The sequence below is a fragment of the Acinonyx jubatus genome, chromosome B3 (assembly GCF_027475565.1).
Source record: "Acinonyx jubatus isolate Ajub_Pintada_27869175 chromosome B3, VMU_Ajub_asm_v1.0, whole genome shotgun sequence".
Lineage (NCBI taxonomy): Eukaryota > Metazoa > Chordata > Mammalia > Carnivora > Felidae > Acinonyx > Acinonyx jubatus.
Genome location: NC_069386.1, coordinates 122,930,928 through 122,945,723, shown reverse-complemented (window position 1 = coordinate 122,945,723; position 14,796 = coordinate 122,930,928). Strand labels below are relative to the sequence as shown.

The 14,796-nt window shown below is 38.6% G+C and overlaps 1 protein-coding gene across 11 annotated transcripts in view; it reads left to right on the top strand.

Moving 5' to 3' along the window:
• The first annotated feature begins 495 nt into the window (after positions 1-495).
• Positions 496-14,796, top strand: part of CEP128 (centrosomal protein 128) — a 376,215-nt gene continuing 361,914 nt past the window's right edge. For 3 of the 11 annotated variants that reach the window (XR_008299569.1, XR_008299568.1, XR_008299570.1), the window contains exons 1-2: positions 552-744; positions 2,791-2,945. The gene's annotated coding sequence lies outside the window, so the exon portion shown is untranslated. Of the gene's footprint in view, positions 745-2,790; positions 2,946-14,796 lie in introns of all 11 variants that reach the window. The other 8 variants (XM_027066335.2, XM_053224787.1, XM_053224790.1 and 5 more) reach the window with 5 other exon arrangements.

Below are 14,796 nucleotides of genomic sequence, written 5' to 3'. Positions count from 1 at the left end.
GGTTTGCCATTAATGAGTTAATGTGATCTTGGGTAAGTCACTCACTCTTTCTAGGCCTAAAGGGTTTTATTAGATAATCTTCTCTGTTCCCTTCCAGTTCTAAGAATTTGTGGATCTTAGGAAAAAGACATTGTGCTCTGGTAGTAAGAGGATTTGTACATTTCACTCATGGAAATTACTCTTCCCTGTCTGAAAGCAGTAAAAGAAACGGAGTCTGTCATTATTGCAACTACTTTGAATTTTTCTTTTCTTTTTTTTCTTAAGTGAATATTTTGGACTTTTCTGATTAAATTACCGTTAATTCACTCTCAGGTGTTTGCTTCCTGTAGAAGTTACTGGCCCTTTAAAAAAAAAAAAAGAACAGGGCAAGAGGGCGAGGCCCAGGGACTCAGATGCCAGCTAATCCGGCTTCTTCCGGGAAAGTGGCCCTTAGGCCAGTCGTATGACATGCTGGGATTTGAAGTTTCTCCTAGGGCCTCTCTCCCTGGACGACTCCTTGCTTTTGAGGACAAGATGGACTACAACTCCCAGAGTGCCAAGCGGCAACAGCAGCGGGGTCTTGTTCGCTCGCTGTGGCTGGGCGGCTAGTTCAAGTTGCCATAGCTGCGAGTCTGGAGAGAGCAGAGTCGGTTGCGCCGCAGCGTCAGGTCAGTTGCACCTTCTGGGTCGCTGGCGGCCGTGGGAGCCGGGAGGGGCCTCGGCGATGATCCGGCTTTAAGGACTTAGGGTCCTTTTCTATCTCAGGTACCTGCCCTCAAATGCCTACTCGCCCTTTCTTTACTGCTTCCTTATCCTATCGTAGTCGTTTTAGGTCTCACTTCCCCTGGTCCCAGAGGTGGGGACACAAAAGCTACTAGGAAATCTGGAGTGGGGCCTTGGGTGGGTGGAGTGTTGCCAGGGTAGGGGGAGACAGCGTGCCTGGTATCCCGTCGCCCTTCTCTCGGCGTGAGTGTTCACAGATTCTGGCCAGGTCATCCAGGGAATTTGAATTACGTAGGCTTTTTTTTTTTTTTTTGAGCGGTTAGTTTTGTTGCTAGCAGCTGCGAAGCCTGAGCTGTCAAGGATTTGGGCTCATTCTGGTGTTAGCTTGACTGGGATATAACTTGACGTTTTTGTACCTGTTCTATGGTTACAAAAGTTTGCTACCCTTGGGAACACTGTATCAGCGACCTGGCTTTCCCAGGCCATGAAGGAGGTTGCCCCAACATTAGCTGTTAACAGTCCCTTATTTGAGTTATTTAGCAGGAACACCTGACATTGAATTCCAGCCTCATCCTTTATTGGTTTGATGACGCTCAGTCACTTGCACAGACGTATTTAAAACCACGTTGCAGGGGCGCCTGGGTGGCGCAGTCGGTTAGGCGTCCGACTTCAGCCAGGTCACGATCTCGCGGTCCGTGAGTTCGAGCCCCGCGTCAGGCTCTGGGCTGATGGCTCAGAGCCTGGAGCCTGTTTCCGATTCTGTGTCTCCCTCTCTCTCTGCCCCTCCCCCGTTCATGCTCTGTCTCTCTCTGTCCCAAAAATAAGTAAACGTTGAAAAAAAAATAAAACCACGTTGCAGCTGTTCTCAGTTTTGTGTGGAGTATCTAGCACAGGACCTGACACAGAAATGCTCAGTATTTGTTATTTATTTTATCAATTATGCAGATCTTTGCTGTGTAATAGAAATAAAATGTGAGCCACACACAACGTTTACATTTTCTGGTGCCCACGCTAGACAAGTAAAAAGAAACTGGTGAAATTAATTTTAAGAATTTATTTAGCATAGTATGTCCAAAACGTTTTCATTTTAACATGTAGTCAAATATAAAATTTATCGAGATATTTTACATTCTTAAAACAATTTTTTTAATGGCATTAAGTCTTCACATTCTTTTATGTATTTTACACTTACAGCACGTGTCATTTCAAACTGGCCAGGTTTTAAGAGCTCACTAGGCCACATGTGGCCAGTCACTACTTTATTGGCAGCTCAGATAGAAGATTAAAACTTCAGCCATTTCACATTGGCACAGAACAGTTTGGTTATTGGTATAACTCACCTGGGGAAGTTTGCCCCCCCCGCCATTTTTTTTTTTTTTTTTTTAAAGAGTGAATTGTGCACTATACCTGTGTCATCCCAGTCTGTCCTCTCTGTCATTGCATGATGTGGGCCATTTTGAACCTTCTAACAGTTTACTTTAACTTTTCCACAATACTTTTTTTTTTTTTTTGAGACAATGACCAATTATCAGAATAACTAGCTGGGTTTTTGCAGATTGCTTTGAAAGTAGTCACAAAGAATTGAAAACATTTCTGTCCGTAGCTCTTTCCTACAACCAAAGGCATTTTACTTACTGATTTGCAATACTAAATGTGGGAAGAATTGGGTAGCTTATAAAATGTTGCCTTTAGGAGTGCTATCAGATAGTTCCTTACTGGCTTAGAAATACAATTTAGCCATCAAATTCAGAAGTAACATGTTAATTTCGTTATCTGCCTTAGTTTACCCACTAATAGATCTGCTCAGGGACACTACTTTTGGCCAGACTTTGGCTACAATTCACCCTAGCCAGCCCAAGGGGTGACCAGGCATGAGTGGAAGTGACCAGTGAAGACTATGCTGGCTGGGCACTTGGATGTAAAGAATTCCTGTGAGTTCACTGGGGCTTTTACATGATCTAAGGATAATTTTCTGTGTTCTCTGATATGCACTAAATTGTGTGTAGTGAGAGTGAGCTTATTTTGATCTTTCATTGTATAAAAAAATTAAGGTTGTGTGTTTTACCCCCTTGTTTCATTTGTCTGTAGGTGATTTGGGGAAGGTGTAGGGCAACCAAAGATTGTCTACTTGACTAGGCCTTTTGCCCTGAACCTCATGAAGAAATGATAGGAGGCAGACATATGTGCCAAAGAAGAGCACTGAGCTCAGAGGAGAACAACACGGAGTTTTGGGGGTGTGTTTTGTAAGTATGCTTTCTCCCTGAGTTTCTGAGCTAACAAATTTTTGCATATGGTGGATAAATATATTTCAACAGGTAGACTTGGGGGGGGGGGCAAGAAACTCCTTTCTAATATGTAGTACAAAGATAAAATAGGTTGGTTGTGAAAGGGTGTTACAAAAATGCAGATGAACAAAATAGATTTGATGTTACAGAAATTCAGGGGGAACAAACTAGATACCTCAACAAAAGCAACAGTGATGTATCTGTTTCTGTTTGACCAGTATTTGAGAACCTATTTTGTCCCAGGCACTGTATTAGGCACCTTTTGCATTTTATCTCTGTGCCACTTTTATTATGCTTATTTTCATTTTACAAATGAAACAGTTGAGGTTAAGATAGAGTTTTTTGACGTTCTTGGTATCTGGAGCCCCAAAAGAGTGGTCTTTGTCTCCAGATCTGTTGATTCCAAATCCCAGTCCTGTCCACTACAAAGAGGACCCATTGCTGTTTATGACTGCTCTTAAGTCAGATTTGATTTAGAGTTAGCGTTTTTAGATTAGGTATACCATATAAGCAATGTTTACTGTTTTTTGTCTCTTTATATATTCAGAGGGTTCTGTTAGCTTTTTCAGTTTTTTTAAGGTACAATGTTCTTTACATTATTGAGGTAAGAGGTAGTTATAATTTGTGATTTCTGTAGAGTATGCATATTCAACACGAATTGAAAATCAAGGGTGTAGTGTTAAAAACTCAAGTGTTGCAAAAACAAACAAAACTCAAGTTTTGCAACATAGATTTAAAATTCTGGACACTTTTTAACATTTTCATGTTGCATTTTGATAAAGGCACTTAAACATATAGGGGAGACCCATTGAGACCTTGCAGTAACACTGTGTCCAAGATCTGTGTTGTACAAAGTCCTTAGATTTAAAGAATTTTAGAGCTGGAAGGTCCTGCTAGGATAATCTAGCCCAGAAATTCTCAGCTGCAGTCTTGACACATCTGGGAGTAATGTGCAAATAATCTAGAGTTTATAGTTATCCATAGAGTATTGTCACTAGGTTGATTCTACTAGAAAGTGTTTTCAGTATGTTCATAAATATCCCATAGTGTGTTTTTATTTCTTGTTAATATTACAAGTCAGCACATAAAATTCTCCTTGTGGGTTTTAACTGCTACCAGTATCCCAATGACTGGATACATTTACGGTATTATTTGTGTTTTTTCTTATTTATTTATTTACTAACATAAATAACTCTGCAATGAAATTATATGTACACCTACAGGTAAGATGTATACATTTGACTTCTACTGTTTTCCTGGAATAATATTTATAGATGTAGAATCTAAAAAAATTTTTTTAAACATTTATTCATTTTTGAGAGAAAGAGAAAGAGACAGAGCATGAGCGGGGGAGGGGTAGAGAGAGATTGGGAGACACAGAATCTGAAGCAGGCTCCAGGCTCTGAGCTGTCAGCACAGAGCCTGAAGTGGGGCTCAAACTCATGAATGGTGAGATCATGACCTGAGCCGAAGTTGGATGCTTAACTGACTGAGCCACCTGGGCGCCCCTATAGATGTAGAATCTATATACCTACTCGATAGAATCTAGATGAATATTACTTATTTTTACTTGTCAGTTTTCTAGAAAAGCTATTCTGTTAATACTCTTACAGTAAGGGGGTGCCCATGCCAAAGCTTTTTTTCATTTATACAAAACAGAGAAAGGAGAATCTGATTCTATCATTTTAGTTGGCATTTATTAGTGAAATAAAGTATGTTGTATGTTTGTTAGGGCTATATGTGTTCTGTGAATCGCCTGTTTATGTATCCTTTGCATCCTTTACAACTGCACTATTCTTTTTTAAGTTAATTTTTATTTTTTGAGAGAAGGGGAAAGGGGCAGAAGGAAAGGGAGCAAGACAATCTTAAACAGGCTCTATGCTCAGGCAGAGCCGGACGTGGGGCTTAATGTCACGATCATGACCTGAACTGAAATCAAAAGTTGAATGCTTAATTGACTAAGCCACTCGGCACCCCTTGCTTTATATTTTTAACCTTGTTTCTGGTGTCTTGTTATTAATGATTATGAGTGGTCCTAAGAGGCTGATCAGGCTTTTCTCAGATATAACCCCTCTCTGAAATTCTTATAACTCTTTTTCTTTCTTATTTATTTATTTTAAGAGATAGTGAGAGGGAGAAAGAGGATCCCAAGCAGGCTCCATGCTGTCAATGTAGAGCCTGACACAGGGCTCAAACTCACACACTGAGATCATGACCTGAGCCGAAATCAAGAGTCGAATGCTTCTACGACTGAGCCACCCAGGCGCCCCTGAAATTTTTATAACTCTTAATGTAGATCTGTACAATGCTGGTGCTTACAGTGTTTGGGAGATGGGAGTATCTGTGGTTACATGAATCCAGTTAGCTGATGAACATTTAGAGTCTACCCTGTGCATAGGAGTTGCCATATAAGTGCTCATGAGTGAATGAATGAGTGCTCATGGGTGAATGGATGAGTGAATTAAAGGTAAACCTAAACTAAGCTTTTCTGAAGAGAGATGTCATTGAAAAAGTGACCTATGATTAGTATTTTAAAGGAAGAAGAGATAGGCAAATTTTATAGATCCTAGAAAGAAGAGAAAAGCTTGTCATGCGAGAGTGAAGGCTTTAAAATGGGAAAAATGGGTGAGTGGCAGTTGGTACATTGAAACAGTACTGAGAATGGACCCAGATGATAAAGAGCCTAGGTAATTTGGAGTTTAGAGCTCTGTAGTACAGATAAGCAATAACTGAGGAATTGAGGAATGCCAGTGCAAATGACAATGATAAGGTGATTTGTAGTAAGTCAAGGAAATCCTCTAGTTTTTTAATTAAAAAAATTTTTTTTAGATGTTTATTTTTGAGAGAGAGACAGAGTACAAGCGGAGGAGGAGCAGAGAGAGAGGGAGACAGAATCTGAAGCAGGATGCAAGCTCTGAGCTGTCAGCACAGAGCCAGATGCAGGGCTCAAACTCACGAACTGAAGATCATGACCTGAGCTGAAGTCCGACAGTGAACCAGCTGAGCCACCCTGGCGCCCTGGAAACCCTCTAGTTTTGATTCAGTTATAAGTTTCACACACGTATTCAAGTCAATTTGAAATGTTTATCCTTATTTACTCTAAATAGACATATTATCAAGTATCAAATATTCCTATTGATACTGCTTTTCAGTTAAATCCATATTGTTTGAAGGCTTAAGATAATTAATCTAAGCCATTTATCACTAGAATTATTTCATGCAACAATTATTTAATTAGTACATGATGTTTGCAAGGGCCTGTACTTTGAAATTTGTCTCTGGATTAATCAGACAGGAGAATAAGGAAAATTTACCTGTAAATTCATTTAAAAATGTTCCAACTACATGCCCAGCACTATGCTAGGTATTGAAATACAACCATGAACAAAATAAATAGAGTCTCTGTTGAAATTTAGAGTCTACTGAGGGAACAGACAAGTAAACAGCCAGTTTGTCTATCGGCTGTAACGAGGTCATATCCACTATGGGCACTTGGCCTGGAGTTGGGTGGAAGCAGTGAAGGAAAGTTTTTTAAGGGGCGTTTTCTGTGAACTCAGATTTGAAGGAAAAGGTAAGAGTTAACCAAGGGAAAAAGAGTGAAAATGTTCTAGGCTGTGAATCTGGCAGTGAAATGAGTCTGACCTATTCAAGGAATTAAAAAAAAAATATGTGTCACAAATATTTACATTTTATGGGCATGTTTAATGTCTTACTATGATTATAGAGCTATAAGAATGCAGAGGAAGGACAGATCACTTCTGGCTGGAGATGAAAGGCATCCGTGAAGTTATATTATCTGTGCTATGCCTGGAATGATGAGTGGACTTGAAATAAGTGGCAATAGTAGACAGCAGGTGTTCTAGACAGAACTAGTGACATTAGTGAAGAATGAAGTGGTGGGAGAATCTGGTGTAACAGCAGCTGAATGTGGGCCTTATGCTTGTTACAGTTCTTTTGTGGGAGAAGGGGGGGGTGGCTAGCTGAAGGTCTTGAATTCCTGAATTCTTGAATTCAAGAACCTAGACTCAATCTTCCATGGGCAATGAAGTGTCAGTGAAAGTTGGAATGGATAGGAAAAGACTCCTAGTTAGAGAAACTATGTTGGTGGCTAGGAATGAGTCGAGAAGAGTCCTGGATTCTGAGTGGTGCCATTGGTGAAGAGAAGGGATAACTAGGAATCTTGGGCTTTGGAGAAAGGTTCAAGACTCAGCTCTGCCACCTGGTAGCCCTATAACCTTGGACACTTAATACTCAGTTTCTTTACGCCTTTTGTATATATATCAGGACAATAATACTTTGTAGGGTTATTGTCATATGGCAATCTGTTATGTGAAAGCACTAGTTATTCAGCATTAATATTGTCTCAACTGTTGTTTTTTTGAAGGATTTTGAAATTGAGGTTTTTAAAGTGGGGTCTACTTCCATGGACTCCCAATGATTTAATTTTTAAGTGTAATTTTTAAGTGTAATTTTTAATTTTTAAGTGTAATTTTTAAGTGTAATTTAAATGATATTATGTTTATTTAAATAGTATTTAAATGATATTATAGTGCATGTCATTATAATTGGATTTCTTTCTAATCCTGTAGATGTTTTTAAAATTTTTTTAAAATGTTTATGTTGATAGAATCCCAAGCAGGCTCCATACTGTCAGCATAGAGCCCAATGTGGGGCTTGAACCCATGAACCTTGAGATCATTACCTGAGCTGAAATCAAGAGTCAGACGCTTAACTGACTGAGCCACCCAGGCGCCCCTAATCCTGTAGGTTTAAAATTTTTATTCATACTTTTAAAAACATTCCCAGAAACAGTTCATGGTACAAGTCAAAGTTAAGAACTCCTAATACCTTTTTTTTTTTTTAATTTGTAAGTTATATTCTCCCTCCCTCCCTCCCTCTCTCTGTGTGTGTGTGTGTGTGTGTGTGTGTGTGTATAATTTTTTTAATGTTTATTTATTTTTGAGAGAGAGAGACAATGCAAGTGGGGGAGGCACAGAGAGAGAGGGAGACACAGAATCCGAAGCAGACTCCAGGCTCTGAGCTGTCAGCACAGAGCCCGATGCAGGGCTCGAACCCATGAGCTGTGAGATCATGACCTGAGTTGAAGTCAGATGCTCAACTGACTGAGCCACCCAGGTGACCTAAATTATTTTCTTATACTTTGGAAAGAGTATATAAATCATTCTATTTATCCACTTTTAAAATTAAGAATAAATACCAAACTCTTGAATGAGTGTATCAGTAAGTATGATAAAGATATATTCTATGTTTTTATTATAGAAGAGTTACAGGAAAGATCTAAAGATGCAAAGTAAAAAAAGAATGGGGCAAGAAAGAAATATGGGGATTGAGAAAGAGTGGCAGAAAAAGAGAAATAGGAAATACATTTACATCATGAAGAGAATGCTTTTTTTAAAAAAAATTAAGGTTTTAGGGTGTGGTTTCTGAAAAAATAGATATGCTTTGCTGTCTGAAATGGGTTGTAAATATCCTTTTTACAGTTTTTTAAAGTTTGTTTGAGAGAGCGAGAGAGTGCAAGTGCGGGAGGGGCAGAAAGAGAGAGGGGAAGAATGAATCCTAATCAGGCTCCACACTGTCAGTGTGGAGCCTGATGCAGGGCTCGATCTCGATCCCGGGGCCTTTGGACTCTTAACTGATTGAGCCACCTAGGTGCTCTAGTTGTAAATATTCTTAACAAGAGACAGGATTATTTAAAAGACATCTTAAAATAGCTGTAATAAATTGGATTAATGGCAGATGTAAGTATTTAATGCTTTATTATGCTCATTATATAACTCTTTAAGCAAGCACATATGGAATATTCCAGCCTGAAGTGCATTTCTTGGAGGGGGAGGATGGATCATAAGAAACAGAGTAGGGGAGGACAAAGAAAACGTTTGAGTGATTGGGCAGTGTATTTGGAGTTTACATAATTCTTTATGTATAGAATGCAGTGGAGAAAGCAGAGTCACAAGGTGTGACTTCCAGTTCTGTTATTGTAACTTTTTAGCAAAGCCATCATGGACAAGTATTTTAGCCATTTCTCTTCAGCAAAGGTAGAGAGTTGTAATTATACCAACTTCACAGGATTGAAATGGGAGATCAAAAGAGAAAAGACTAACAAATGCTTTGTAAGCCATATAGCAATATGCAAATTTAAGGTACAATAGGAATAAGAACAATTTTCCTTTCTTAAAATTATTTGGTTCCCTGGGAAAGTCAAGAGGAGTTTCTGTTTATACTTTAAAAACTAGGAGGAAGAGAACAAATGTGCTTTATAATATACTTAGGAAATTGCTGGTTTCTTTCAAAAAACTTAATGTTATACAGAGAACAAATATCCCCAGCTGCTATTTATGATTGTTTAGATTTTTTTTCTCAAAAATTGCTAGCCTGTCACTTGTTTCATCAACTGCTTGGGCTTATTTTGTGCATCCTAATTTGAATCTTTTTTTTTTTCTTCCACCATTAGAAGACAGTCTGAAACCCACCTGTTTTCTGAAGGAGAGTAGGCTTGAGAAGAAACTTCAGGAAATTCACCATCCTCTGAACTAAATCAAATGATTTATTAGTAAACTATATTTTTCAGCTAGATTAGCTCTTGCTGCATAGCAAAGCAAAACTGGAGGCATATGACAATACATGTTTATTGCCTATGCAATGGGTTAGCTAAGCTGTCTGCTTATCATCTGTAGACTCACTGATTTGTCTGTGTTCATCTGGCTGATCTAAGCTGGAAGTCACTGGGCAGCCATGGATCCCACACCTTCCTACACCATAGCCTGGGCACATCCTGGTGATGGAAGCCTTGCAAGAGAGCAAATTCCAGTGTGTAATCTCATTTCAAGCCCCTGCTTGTGCTCAAATCCTATTGGCCAAAGTGAGTCATATAGCTAAGCCCGGTTGCTGGGGCCCGGGCTGGTAACTCCACCTAGAAGTAAGGATAGTGTGTATAGGGAGGGATGAAGATTAGAGCCAAATGCAATGTACTGCACTCTTGTTCTGAAAGTACTTACATCAGGGAAACATTCTAAGTAGTTTCGGTCCTTCTGCTCAGGAGTAGTATATCCTTCTGGTTTTATAGTCTATAGGGATGGCTTATAGCAAAGTCGTATTACCCAATTTTCCTTCTTGTCTGTAGAGGAAAGCATTATCTTTTGAACATTTAACCTTGATTCATTCTTCATGATTGAATTGCTTGTTTTTAATTAGGGAATGAGATTGGTAGACTTCCTTTGTCTTGGTTCTTCATCTAAAATAAAGTTGCAAGCACAACTGCTCAGTGGGGCCAGTGAGGTAACTCACCATGTGAAGCAGGTCCAGTGGGGACCGGGGCAAACAGGAAGGTGCGTGCCTGACTCTAAGGCAACTACGGCGTCCCATGTTGCAATGGGAGAATTCACCCCCAGTGTTGCCAGATCGTTGGATTTTTCAAGAGAAGCTAGAAATTGGAATTTTTATATGAAGTCTCTTTGTTTTCCAATTAAAGCTTTAAAATCACACAATGGACATTATTTTTAAGTGCATATTGGTTGTCTGTAGTCCTCCGGTGTTCATCCACCCATTTAAGCAAAATGGCGTCAGAAACTTGGGGATGCTAGTCTCCCTTGGTCCATGCTGGTATCTTGCCCAGTCTGAAGCAGTTTGGACAGTTACTGGAAGTTGTCTCTATGCACAGAGGACTTCATTCTTGCCTGCTATTTGGGGAATAGTGTAAGAAATATTTTTTGGGTGGCAAATGCAAGAGTTCAAAACTAGGATTTAATTACAAATAATAAATCCATCTTGGGTTCGTCAGCATCCATTTCTCTTGTAAGTTTTTCTTGAGTTTTCATTTGCTGTTTTTTATCTTGACATGTTTTACTTTTTATTTAATTTTGTAAACTCCCTTGTTGATTTTAGAAGTGTGTGTGGGTGTATATCTAAAATATCTGTATCATTTTGATGGTGAAACAGGGAGGGGATTATTAAGTAACTTTGTTTTCTTTTAAAACTGATACTGATTTTTAGCAACTGGCACATGTATAATTATCTGAGCAGCTCCTAGTGTTTTTCTCCATGTCCGAGTAAGCTGTCCTTTTGTATGGTATATGGCCTTTTCCAGAAATAGCCCTGCTTGGTGGGCACTGGTCCCTGTAACTCTGTTCTTGAACTCAGAGGTACTGGAGTAAAGGGAGCAAAATGCAGCCTAGGAGCTGAGCCTGCCTGGCTTCACCCATGGAATAGAGTGTGGGAGCGTGAGCGGGAGAGAGAGGAAATGCATGGCAGCAACAGGAATAAATGGGACATACAATAAAAAAATCAAATTGTGTGTGTGTGTGTGTGTGTGTGTGTGTGTGTGTGTGTGTGTGTAAATGTTAATTCTCTAAGTTCTTAACTGGAGATGATGATTTAACCAGCACTTGCGCTCCTTGCCCATGCCCTGGGGACATTGAGCAATATCTAGAGACAGTTTTAAATTTACGCCCTGGTGAAGGAATGTGAGAGCTTTGCTTATTTGTACCTTCTTTAGTTCCTTTGAGACAGATGGGTTTTAACTGGTTCCCATTTCTTTTTCTCATCCATCTGTCAAACTTCTACTCATCCTTCGAGATGAGTGGAGGGATCCTTACCTGACTCCCCTGGCATTTTGTCATATTACTTAGCTCACCATGTGTACCACTTTTATGAGTCTTTTTCTCCCCTCAAAGACTGTGATTTTTTAATTTACTTGTATCTTCCATTTCTAATGTAGTGATTCAGTAAATGATAAATGCACGAATCTGTTGCCTCTCTTTGATTCTGTTTCCTTTGTCTTACATTATCTACTAACTGGCTGATGGACTGGACAGTTGACTTTGATCTTCTATTAATTTGCCAAAAGCTTTTGAGGATTTGAAGTTCCAAAGGAGCACTGGCATAAAGAAGACATGTACAATTAATAATTGTACGTGGTACTTTCTGCTGGCTTGTTTACTTTTTCTCTTGAGGGAGAAAATAAAGCTCTCAAGTCCTATAGCTATTGAAACAGTGAGAAATGCTTTCTAAAATTTGAACTTAGTGATTAAGCTTAAAAGACACTTCCCACCTCCCCCAATACTCCCCCCAACACATCGTTACCTTGAACATTGAGGACACTTGCCTTGGACAGGGCCAGCTGAGGAGCCATCACCTACTTAACATGCACTAGTCAGCCTGTGTGAAATATCACCCCCTGAGGCTGGGTGCTTATCTTTTATGGAACAGCTTGCAAATCCTAATTGTTTTAAACTGGCTCTGAGGAAAAGAGACTTGAGGACCAATAAATTATAACTCTCCTACATACAAATGTGCATCATTATAATGAAGACAGTCTGATGGCTCTTTAGGTCAAATAACAAAAGAGGTGGACGTGAGCCTGTAAAGATTCACAAGTCCTCTTATAGGGTTGAATGTAGTTTTACTCTCTCTGGTTGGTGTTCAGGTCTGTATATGGACATTTGTTTTTGATAGATCCTTAGTGGGAGTGAATTGATGAGAGTTCATTACTTGCTCTGGTGGCTGTATGTCTTCTTTATAAGGTTCATTAAGACAGAAGCAACAATATTTATGCCTTTAAATACTGATGTGTTGGGAACAGCTAAATAAACTATTCTAAGAATTGTACCATCTGGTTTCAGACTGAGAGTGTTCTCTAAGACTCTGCAGACTTTCACCCAAGGTCACCCCTCTTAGTCCTTTCTAGTGTCTTGGAAAAAGCTCACCATCTAAAAAGCAGACAGTGTGCATATTATCACTTTCTCATCAATGAGAAATTTTGTTGTACCAGTAGGTGGTAGTAAGCTGCAGAGAACATTTACTGCTTTTTCTTCAGTGGAAAGAAATGCCTTTCTCACCTTTAACCGGGATTTAGGTGATTCAGCTTCTTTAAATTGTTCTTTAAAAATAATTAAGTAAATAAATAGCTGGTTCTTGAAAGAGCTCTTCAGTCATTCTTCAACTTTAGCCACTCTTTTTTTTGTCAACAGATGTTATGCTCAAATTTCTTATGATGATGGGAATGGAGTTCTAACCCAATTGAATTTTCTTCTTTTAAATCATTAACCATAATGATAAAGATTTTTCTTGAGCATACATTTATGTTTTTCTACTAGTCTTAATAATTTTTCTTTGGGCTACAAATTGTAACTGCGATGAAAAAAATCATTCATGAACCAGTTTTAATTTGTTCCCAAAGCAAAATTTGATTGCATAAGCTATCAGTGCATATTAGTATGCCTTCATGTAGTCCTTCAACTTTCAAGTTTATTCTAGTATTTAGTATGTTTCTTTATGAGAGTCCGTTTTTAAGTCTAATGACTGTCAGCAAAATTGCAAAGGTGGAATCATATAATTGAAAAAAAAAATATTCTTTTAGCTCCTAAACTCATGATAAATGGTTTCTTTGGTCAGTCAGTATTGTACAGTGTGAAACAGTAGAGACTGGCATTGTGATCCCATCTCTTGAACTCCTTCATTGGTGAAGACTAGTGACATGACCCTCCGTAGGCAGATGGTCAAGCAAGTTGCCTGGGAGAAGGAAACAACTACCAAGAACAAAGGAGTTCTGAATACAGCTTTTATTTAAACACCTTTTCCAGGTTGTCCACTTGTTACTAATCTGTTGTATTTATCTTTCTTTTAAGTATACATTATATTTTTCTTTCCACAGTTATTGTGGAAAATTCAGGGAAGATAGGAATGTTTAAAAAAAATAGAAAATGACTGTAACTGCTGGATAGTAAATATACTTTTGGTATATTTTCTTCCCCTTTTAAAGTTGTCTTTTCCCACTCCTTTAAATTTGTTTACTCACAGTTTATATTCACACACAGACAACATATAATGTATATTACAAAATGGGGACTCATGCTTTTATCCTTGCATTGCTATTAAATGTCTCCAGAAACAGACTTTTTAGAATCTGTATACTGTTTCATTGCATGAAAGGTACTGTGTTTTAATCATTGTTTTATAGTTTGAAATTTAAGTTTTTATTTTCCCTCTATTATAACTTCCCAGTAAATATCCACATATATAAATTCTGTACGTATTCCAGATGATTTTGTTAAGGGAAATTTTTGGAAATGTAGTTAGTGGGTTATAGGTACAAACTGCTCTTGATACATACTGCTTGGTTATTTTCAGACAAGTTATGTCAATTTACACATCCCCCTTAGGACAGTACAGGACTGCTCTTTTCCCTACCAACCTGGCTAACCATAGATATTATTATTTAACAGAAAAAATTTTAATGGGCTAGCAAATCATCTCATTGTTTAATTTACATTTTAGATTAGGTAGAACAGTTTTTGTGTGTGTGTGTGTGTGTGTGTTTAAATTAATGGCCATGCATACACTTTAGTTATGTGACCATTCTCAATATGCTTTTATCAGTGTGGAATAAATCTAATGCTCTGGGTACAGTTTGGGGGGAAGATTTTCAGAGGCCTGGTCAATTTTCATTAACACCAGTGATAATAGGATATACAATATTTTTTTAAAAATTAAGTTTTTAATTATAAAATAATACAGTCTCAATGGTGAATAAAGTGTGTAATTGACACTGTTTTGTGGTCTTCTTCTTTAGTCAGCTATATTAAGGGATCTTGGGAATTATTTTAATGGCTCTCCATATATTCCCTGTAGGTTCTGATTATGTGGCTGGCATGACCCTCTTGCCAATACTAGTGGCCACTCCTTTCTCTTTTGTTTCTCCCTCCCTCCGTCAACTCTGTGTCTGGGGAGTCATGGTGTTGGCTGATGAGACATGGGCATCTTTTGATAAGGTTGAATCTCTGCCACCACGGCT